The sequence below is a fragment of the Monopterus albus genome, unplaced genomic scaffold, assembly GCF_001952655.1.
Source record: "Monopterus albus unplaced genomic scaffold, M_albus_1.0 scaffold733.1, whole genome shotgun sequence".
NCBI lineage: Eukaryota > Metazoa > Chordata > Actinopteri > Synbranchiformes > Synbranchidae > Monopterus > Monopterus albus.
Genome location: NW_018128613.1, coordinates 14,018 through 24,552, shown reverse-complemented (window position 1 = coordinate 24,552; position 10,535 = coordinate 14,018). Strand labels below are relative to the sequence as shown.

At 40.0% G+C, this 10,535-nt stretch overlaps 1 pseudogene; it reads right to left on the bottom strand.

Annotated features, from left to right (window-relative positions):
* Positions 1-3,685: 3,685 nt before the first annotated feature.
* Positions 3,686-7,154, bottom strand: LOC109953529 (extracellular calcium-sensing receptor-like; annotated as a pseudogene).
* Positions 7,155-10,535: the final 3,381 nt, after the last annotated feature.

The window sequence follows — 10,535 nt, the reverse complement described above, 5'->3', positions numbered from 1 at the left end:
TCTGCAATCAATTTATGCACATTTCACCAAGAAGACAAGAAATACTACTAGTTGGCTCAAAGCTGAATATTATGATTATGATGCATGCATAAGAGCTAGGTTAATACTGATACATGGAGCTGCTAATGAAACACAGACAAACAGTCATACTTAACTCTTCCATTATACAAGCAAAATAATACTGATAATAAGTAGAAAAATAACTTTAACTCCTGAAATGCAATCCTAACAGTTGCACATCACGCCCTGTTTCTCTGTCTCTCTGTCTCTCTTCCTCTCTTCGCAGACACTGGCATCCCAGGAATGTTCCACAGCTGTGAACTGGCATCCCAGGAATGTTCCACAGCTCTGACAAATCTGCCTAACGATCACCTGGCCTACATAAACTCCACTCGAACACTCAGTCTCCGCTGATTTGTCGATGTTGAATGTGCACCAAGATGCACCAGCTTTTGTTTCTGTGACTGATCTGTATCTACCAACTAAACAAGTAAGGCTGTGACCTTCTGTGGCTGCCATCTCTGCTAAGAGCTTACTATGCTGTGTGGAAAAGTGATTCTGGCATGACTTGCTGCTGTGCATGGTGCACATGTTGCTGTCTCACTGTCACCATCTTGTCTGGGCCAGCCACTCTGCAGCTACTCACCACTTGATTCGGTAGTCACCTCCAGTAACTCTTCCCAGCACCATTCCACCAAGGTCAGCCTGTCCCCGCAGTACTCACCTCTGCAGTTGTCTTCAGCAGCCCACTCCTGACTCCGACCCATAACCATGTACCCGTACGGACTGACTCTACTGCCTACTGTCGCCATCTTCAGTTTCTTCTACACCCCTGTTAAGTTTATCTAAACTGTACACTGCAGTCTGGGTCCTCTTTTCTTCTCTCTCACCTCTTGGTTTGAAAGAAACCCTAACATTAAGTTTGAGAATTGACGTGATCAGGGGGACAAAAACAGGAAAGGAGACAGGATGAGAACATGCGGGAGGCGAGCAGTTGCCGCTCTTGTGTGTCTTAGTTAAAAAGTAGTGCATTATGCTATACAGAAAGATGGACGAACAAGCAAGCAAAGATGGGGAGCTAGCAAGGGAAGAAGAGAGAAGGACTCAACAGACTGATCTTGCATGAATGATTCTCTCATTTAATATTTTGTTTAATTCTCTACAGAGAAGGTGGCTCTATCCCCTGCTTCTGCCCCCGCGACCCGGCCCCGGATAAGCGGAAGAAAATGGATGGATGGATGGATGCATCAGACTGCGGTCACTACAATTGTTTGTTGTGCCTTTTTGCTTTGCTTTACTTTTCTTTCTCTTCTATCAACTCACTCCAACCTGTCAAGGCAGAAGACCAAGAGCTGGGGTTTGTTGGAGGTTTCTTCCTGTTGTTGCTCAAGTGCTTGCTCAAGGGGGATTTGTTGGGGTTTTCTCAATAATAATAATAATGTCTAGATTTACTATGTAAAGTGTCCTAAAATTACTTTTGTTGTGATTTGGTGCTATACAAAAAAAAGTGAATTGAATTATTTCACACAGCATTGGAGGCATTATAGGAATCCAGCGGTGTTCTGTGTGCACCACAGTGAATGTTTATGAGATAGGGACCGTCATTCGGATGCGACTGTTGTGCAACTCTGGCCTTTCAACCCACTATTGCTCTTGCTCCATCACTTCCCATCCCAGCACCCTGAGAGATAGCTACACCATGGCCCGATAGCACCTTTTATTTTTGCTGTGATGCATTCTGAAGTGCCAGAGGATATTGCATAATTACCAATGAGCACGGTTTCAGGCTTCACTTTCAGCTGAATTGCCAGGTATGTGATCACCATCTTCTCAACCCTGATAGCAATAGTTTTATCTACGATTATCCTGATGTATTCATGGTTGGCAATGCGGTCATTAATGACACTGGTTATGGTCATTGTCATCCCCTCTTCTGTCTGACTGATTGAGTCAGAGTGGGTGTCCGTGTGTGCACTGTTCAGGTTGTAAGAGGTGTATTAAGTTAGGATATAGGTGGGTCAAAGTATTTGTGTTTGCCATATACAACACAACATTAAGTTGTGTTTTTAGGACCTCATTACAGGCAACTGCAATTTCTCCACATGCTTAGCCATTGCTATGCTCTGGTTGGTGACTCTTGAAGCTTCAATGTGGCTATGGCTATTTTTGTAATCGTTCAGCACTGATTTCCACACTGTCATGCACCCCCAGACAAATCCATTACTAATGTTAGCTTTTCTAAATATGTTGAACATCTTGTCATCTTCCTTTCTTAGCCATGTGAAATCCTGCTCCCACTGATTATGATACGCCCTCTTGACTTACCTGCTGCCACTTGACTGCCCTGTAACATTAGCTCCTGCTGGCTGATTATCAGTATTAACCTTAGTTATGTGTCACAATGGATGAGCAGTCGAAGCTGTGTTCTGGTTGCAGGTTCTCCTGGAGGTGTGGGTTCAAATCCCACTTCTGACAGTTTGTAGTTTCAGGCAGCTGGCTAGCTCAGTGGTTAACACCACTTTGGTATGGCAGGTTGGGATTCAAGTCCATGTCAGGGTCAATATCCAGCGTGGCCAACTGCCTAGTGAGGTACTTTACAAATAAATGCTACAGCAAAAGGGAGCCCGGGCAGGGGAGGAAATATCATTCTGGGGCGACTGTGGTTCAGTGGGTAGAGCGGTTGTATCCCAACCGGAAGGTTGGAGGTTCAAATCATGGTGCCTGCACTCCACATGTTGTAGTGTCCTCGGGCAAGACACTGAACCCCCAAGTTGCCCCCCGATGATTAGAGCTATCCATGTGAGTTGGCACTGCAGAAAGCTGCCTCGGTTCTGTACCGGAAACAAATTCTGTGTGTGTACGTACTTGGGTAAATAAAGCTATTATCCTTATCTTTACTTGTCCTTCATCCTCCACTGCAATACCTTTATTTTTTACCTCTTTTATCAAGTCCATCACAATTATTGGTCCTTTTATAGAAACTTCAGACACTGAATTGTTGTGACATTTTGTAATGTTGGGCCTATGTGGCTAAAGCCAGCTGGACAGTGAAGACGTGAGCACATGAGATTAATTACAAGACAATTGCTAATTAATATGCACACTCGCCCCCAACTGGACAGGGGTATGAACTGCTTAATGTTACAGTAGATTGCCCTCAGGTTACTTCAATTTTTCTGTATGTCCTGCGCATATAGTGAATTAACAATGAAAATCTTTGATCTTGAGGTTCTAATCTGTCAAAATGATGTTTGGTCATCAGATTGTTCCATCCCTGTTTAAAAGAAAATGAAAAAAAGAAAATATTTAATTACCCGAACTTCTGACACAACATATAAACCATTAACTAATTATTTATACTTTGTACTGCTGGATTGGTCTGATCAAAGGAAACTAATACAAGTAGAGAGAACATGGTTTTATTTGATAGCATTTTTAAAAACTGTATTAAATGTTATGAAATTATTAAGAAATAAACTATTAAGAATGAGTATTCAATTGTACTTGATTATACATATTAGCTGATGTGATTGTATATTACATTGCATTAAATGCTGTCATCTCCATATGCTATGGCAGTGTTAATAGCATAGAGTGGAAAATTTTCATGAGATAAAAACCTCTACAAAAGATGAACATTGGTTTCTACATGAGTCTGGTTAAATTAATATGTAAAAATTAGTTTTCAAAATGATTTTGATGCCCCTTTGTCCATTATATTCTTTTTTGTATTTTTCTCTGGTTTCAGTAAGATAATATAACATTTTGGAATAAAAGTACAAATGAGCAGTCCAAAACTGGAGGCCAGAATAGCAAATATCTCTACAGCAACACTGAACTTCCCAGGAGAGCTGACATATGCTGGAATAAAAGTCATCCAGACTGCACAGAATATCAGCATGCTGAAGGTGATCAGTTTGGCCTCATTGAAGTTATCAGGCAGTTTCCGAGCAAGAAAAGCCAGAATAAAACATAAGATGGCCAGAAGGCCTATGTACCCAAGTACAGCCCAGAAACCTGCAGCTGATCCCAGAGCACACTCTAAGATGATTTTGTCCTTGAACTGGGTAAAATTCTTAAATGGAAAAGGAGGAGAAATAGTTAACCAGAGGATACATATAACAACCTGGATGAGAGTGAAAGCCACAACACTGAGTCTCTGCTGTGCAGGCCCAAACCATTTCATCACATTACTGCCTGGAAGTGTAGCCCTGAAGGCCATTAACACCACTATAGTTTTCCCCAGAACACAAGAGATACAGAGGACAAAGGTGATGCCGAATGCTGTGTGTCGCAGCATGCAGGACCACTCAGAGGGCCGGCCGATGAAGGTCAGAGAACACAGGAAACACAGAGTCAAGGAGAAGAGCAGCAGGAAGCTCAGCTCAGAGTTGTTGGCCCTGACAATAGGAGTTGTCCTATATCTGAAGAAAATGGTTGCCACAACAGCAGTCATGCATGTTCCAAATAAGGCCGCTGCAGTGAGCAGTACTCCCATAATTTCTTCGTATGATAGAAACTCTGCCTCCTTCTTTAGACAGGCATCTCATCTGTCATTGGACCAGGACTCAGGGTGGCATCGCTCACAGGTGATAGAATCTGAAAATTTATGTTAAGCAGATGTCAGACCTTTACAGTAGATTTATCTTTGTTTTGTATTTTTCAACTTTTCTATGCATATAAGACAGACACTACAGGGTTATAAGTTATTAAATGGATAATTTTATGAAACCTACATGGCATAATAATTAATTATATCAATTTTTTTTAGCTTTGTGTTTATCATAATTTTAATAGCATGTTTTAATATTTAAGAAATTACTTTTCATTTTTATTTTTGACATTGTAATGCACAAGTTGTAACAAATAACACTCTGAACACAACAGAGTTTGCCACAACTTCCATGAATTTTGTTATTTATAAAAGTGTCAGTGCATTGTTCTGAAAACACGAGAGTTATATGTTAGTTTTCACACCGGGGCTTTAACCTTGACATGCACACAGGCTCAAATTTATTACAACTGGCATGCGAGCATGACTACCTCTAGAATTTTACTAGACCTGTCATGTTGCTTATTTCTCCCTCTGCACATCTGATACAGTCATAGCAGCAGACAGGTTTTCCTTTCTGGAGAACTTTGTGAGTTCCTGGGGGACATTTCTCATTGCAAACTGACACAGGCACCTGCATGGACAAAGTTACTCTGAGAGAAATGTATGGGCACTGAATTTGAAAAGGTTTTACCTTTTGTAATGAAAATATTTGGGTTATGTGCTTTTGCTTTTTTTATTTGATATACTTTTGTGACAAGGTTACACCCTAGTGTTAGGTGAAAGGTAAATCGAAAATAATACTATCTATGTATTTCTTTCCTCCTGAACTATTCCCCCAGACACTACATACACACACACACACACAAACTCAGTTCCTAAACACACCTACACACATCTACACACATACACTTCACACATACAAAGCCTGCTGTTTAAAATTTCCATCACACTTTTCAAACCTTATTATTGATTGTTATTGATATTATTATTGATGCATTAAAACCAAACATTATGATATTATAACAATAAAACATTTAAGAATCAATATAGTGTACAATATAATGAGTACAGTGATGACATGGTAGTTTACCTGTTTTGAGTTCTGTGCCCAAATAACAGATACAAGTTGCAGACTCAGCTGTTTGTCTGCAGGTAAAGATGCATCATAAAGACCAACTGTGACAAAGTCCACAATGCCATTTTCTGTTGGCTGCCAGTTTATAATTTCATACTTTGCTGGTAGGTCTCCATTCTCATTAAAGTAAACATCTCCTTCCTTGGTTTTGAAATGAATCTTTTTTATATGCTGTAAATTCTGAAAAAAATAGGTATAAATTTTGTTAATTATGGCAAACATTCTTGGCTCAATAGCATCATGGATAGACTTATGATAACTTATTTTACAAATCTGAGCTTTTTTTTAATTTGCAACTAAGTAGAATTGATTTAATGCTGAACTCACCATGATTGGATCTAGCTGCACCTTATTGTTGCATGTTTCATTACATCCAAGAATAATATGAAGTGCATGTGCCACAGCATGCACTCCTTTGTAGATATTGTAATTTACAGGCATGAATGATATATCAGTGAAGCTGTTTTTCACTCCAGTCAGATCTTCATGTCCAGTACATTCTCTCTGATTCTCTGCTGATGGGTTTGACTGTTTGAACTTACAGTTAAATAAAGTCTCCCAGAACTCTGTAAACAATTCATTACTGGATGAATTGAGTTGCTTCACATCTAATATGAACTCTCTCATGCCGCTGACATGTGCTCTGGGGATGAACAGGCCTATGGCACCATCCAGAATGTGATGTGTATCCGTTTCTGCAGTTTGGGAATCACTGATCCATGATTCACTTCCTACCCATTGGTATCCAGTCAAATTGTGTTGAGACAATGTTTGAATTAACACATGCATATCCATATCTGAGACAAAAGCTACAATCAGCTTGGATGTGGAAGCCTTGATAATGTCAATTATCTTTTTTATTTTATCTGGAGGATCAGTTCTAAAGAAAGACACAGAATACTCCAGACAGATGCCCAGCTCCTGTGCAGTTTCTGTGAATGTAGCCATGCCTTTATTGCCATAATCATCATTGGTTCTAATAGCTCCAACCCAAGTCCAACCAAAGTGTTTGACCAACTGGGCCAGTGCTCTGCTCTGATAGTCATCACTGGGTATTGTTCTGAGGAAGGATGGGTATTTGGTTTTGTCACTGAGACAAGCACAGCTGGCAGAGGGGCTGATCTACAAGAGAAAGAAATGACCTCCCAAGATAAAGATGCAAGATATAAAACATCTCCACACTCACATTTGCTCTGAGCAGGTGTAATGATTGTAGAATAATTTTAAATACAATTACATAGTTACTAATCTTACCCACCTGTGGGATATAAAGGGTCCAATGACAGTAGCTATAGCCATGCAAGGAGAGGAAGAGGTGTCTCCTATAATGGCCTGCACTTGTCCAGGTCTGGTACATGGTGCCTTAGTGGGTGCAGACACAACTTCATTACCATTAGCCAAGGCCAGTGCAACCTTCACACTTGCAGCAATAGAGCCACAGCCATCATACATCTTATAGCCCAATATAAAAAGAATAGTAAATAAAAGTGTTTATGGTATTCATACATTTGAACAGTTTAATTTTCAAAATGTAATTAAAATTTTAATACTCAACCTGTATCTCAACCCACTTGCTCAGGTATTTTATTTATAAATAGATTACTATGCTGTAATTTACCTTGTGCATTCCAGTGGCAGTGGTTTGTGCATGTAGGTATCCTGTCCGACTTTCCAGCTGAAGTGAAAAGAAAAGATTGCCCCCAATATAATGTCCCCATCCTTAGATAGTTGTGGGTTTTCAGGATCCCCTCTACGCTGGCACACCAGCTCCTCAGCTTGAGAGAAAGAAACCACCAACAAGATTTGTAAAAGTGCAAAGCCCCACTCTGGCCACCTCTGCATGGACGTCATACTGTCTTTTTTAATAAATGAATTTATATTTACACTTTAAATGTTGAAAAAAGCAGGATGATTGTATATAAAGTTGAGAACATTGTTACAATAACTGGATAAGTACAAATTTACTTTTTTGTGACTTCAGTTCAGCGCAAGGAGTTGTAAGCACAACATTATAACCTGTAAAGTTGCTGTGTTTATTTGGTCAGGAAACAGTGCCTTTTTCACACATTCATTTGACACTTATGTTACGTTACTGTATATACTGTACATACTATAGGCAAACATTAACTATCTTAGCTCTTGTGTACTAACAAAACAGATACTGCAATCCACTGACATTAATCCTCCTGAAATATTTCATGATTACAGGGTCTTGTTAGTGTAAATCCTTTACTATAACTGCAGTATCAATCAATCAATCAATCAATCAGTCAGGTTTAGAATCAGAATCAGCTTGATTGGCCAGGTGTTTTTCACACTCGAGGAATTTGTCTCTGGAACAGTGGCTCTCAATGTGTATTTACAATGTTATTCCATAAGACAATGCGTAGACAAGTAAACAAACTAAGAAGAGAGAACAAAAAAGAAAAAAAATGTGCAAACAAGAAAAAGGAATGTGCATTAGGAAAATACAAATAAAGTACTTATAGAAATATATATACACACAGTTTAGTTTTTCAGATAGATATATACAAACGTATATTTACAGGTATAACACTGAGGGTTGTCATTTTGTTATACAGTCATGGGTTAAGTGTTCATCAGAGTGACGGCCCGGGGGAAGAAACCATCCTTGTGTCTTGTTGTCTTGGTGCACAGTGACCTGTAGCGCCATCCAGAGGGGAGGAGATCAAACAGTTCATGTCCAGGGTGTGAGGGGTCTGCAGAAAGTCCTCCTAAAGTCCACTGTCATCTCCACTGTTTTGAGTGTGTTCAGTTCAAGGCTGTGTCAAGGCCTAGGCTAACCGGTACAGAATGAGGATCCCAGATGCAGGACAAAGACTAACTGTTGTGGAAAAGGGGTGCTATTATAAAAATTGCCACCACACTAACAAGAAAGTCTTAATACTTTATTAGGACAGATATGCCAAAAGCTAAAGTCACTATTAAGGCAGTGTAAGGCAGTGGCAGGGGGAGTCACTAAGTGGGGGCAATTCTTCTCTCTGCGGGAAGAGAGTGCTGGTGAACATTAACAAAAATCAGAGAAATGGTGTTTGGAGTGAGTTGTCTGATGTTTAGCAGCTCTTCTTTGGTGAAGGTAATCTGGGATGGGTTGCACAAGACTGAGAAAACAAGGAAAACAACAAATACATGAGATAGTGTGTTACCAAGGCAGCCATACGCGTCACCATGATGTTCACACTTAATTGTCACTTCCATAGTACACTCTCAACATACATGCTAACCTCTTATGAGGGTATCCTACAATAGTACAAGAGGTGGGGATGGGGGCAATATTTGAAGTGTGTTTAATGTTCTGATAGACTGTGGAAAACAGCCTTTACACAGTAGAACTGTGAAGCTGGAGAAACGTAGGTGTACAAATCTAGGAGATGGAGAGAGCACATTGCAGAACCGTTTCTACCTATAAGTGATATAAGCAATGGTATAGGGCCCCCAAGCCAACAAGGTTCTTATGCATGTTTTAAAGGGACAAGCTCAACTCTACAGTGCACTGAGCGCAGGTCTCCAGACTGTGATTTATGTGACTGCAGTGTTGCCAACTTAGCAAGTTTGTCACTAGATTTAATCACTTTCAAGACCCCTTTTTTCCTTATTGAGGTTTCCCCACAGTTTGACTGCTGACTGAATGGTTCATATTTGTATGTATTACATTTTTCAGTAAGTAACATTTTAACAGTAAGGCAGCAGGTGAAAGAAATACTGTCAGGCCATTCATACACGTAAAAAGTTATGGTCTCTCTATAATTGCATAAATGTGAATTGCTTGTATGTGTTTTATTCTTTCATACAAGCTTACCATTTCATATTGGCATAATAGATTGTAAATTTAGATTAGATTACAATGTTATATTACAGTTATCATTACTTCTCTTAAGTTTGATTAAATTTCTTGATAAAGATTTAATAGCATGGATGTATTAAGGACACAACACCAACATCAGATTAGCAAGTAACGTCATCAACATCTAGGGATTTATTCCGCAGACTTTACCTATTTTCCACTGAAATTATTTGTCAACAATGTGTAACTATTCTATTGTTGCTGCAGAAATGCTGGACAGATGTGGTTGTGACAAACAGGCAAGCATGTTGTCATAGAAACGTTTCCACAAATCTATCACTCACCGGGTTCGCAGAACAAACAGGCAATATATCACTTCTGTCAATCCACACCAATTCTGAGACATGGCGTGAGAGGCTTGTCACCTGCGCAATATTGCAAAAATCATGAACATCCTGTCTCAGTGATGCTGAAAAACTGGTCCATGCATTTGTTACTTCCAGGCTGGACTACTGTAACTCTTTACTATCAGGATGTCCCAATAATTCCCTAAAAAGCCTCCAGTTAATCCAAAAGGCTGCAGCCAGAGTACTGACAGGAACTAGCAAGAGAGATCATATCTCTCCCATATTAGCTTCTCCCCACTGGCTCCCTGTAAAATTCAGAATAGAATTTAAAATCCTTCTCCTAACATACAAAGCCCTTAATAACAAGGCTCCATCATATCTTAAAGACATCATAGAGCCTTATCATCCTAACAGAGCACTTCACTCTCAGAGTGCAGGTTTACTTGTGGTTCCTAGAGTCCACAGAAGCAGAATGGGAGGCAGAGCCTTTAGCTATCAAGCTCCTCTCCTATAGAACCAACTCCCAGTCTCAGTTCGGGAGGCGGACACCCTCTCTACCTTTAAGATTAGACTTAAGACGTTCCTTTTTGATAAAGCTTATAGTTAGGGCTGGATCAGGTGACCCTGAGCCCTCCCTTAGTTATGCTGCTATAGGCCTAGGCTGCTGGGGGACCCCATGATGCTCTGAGTTTC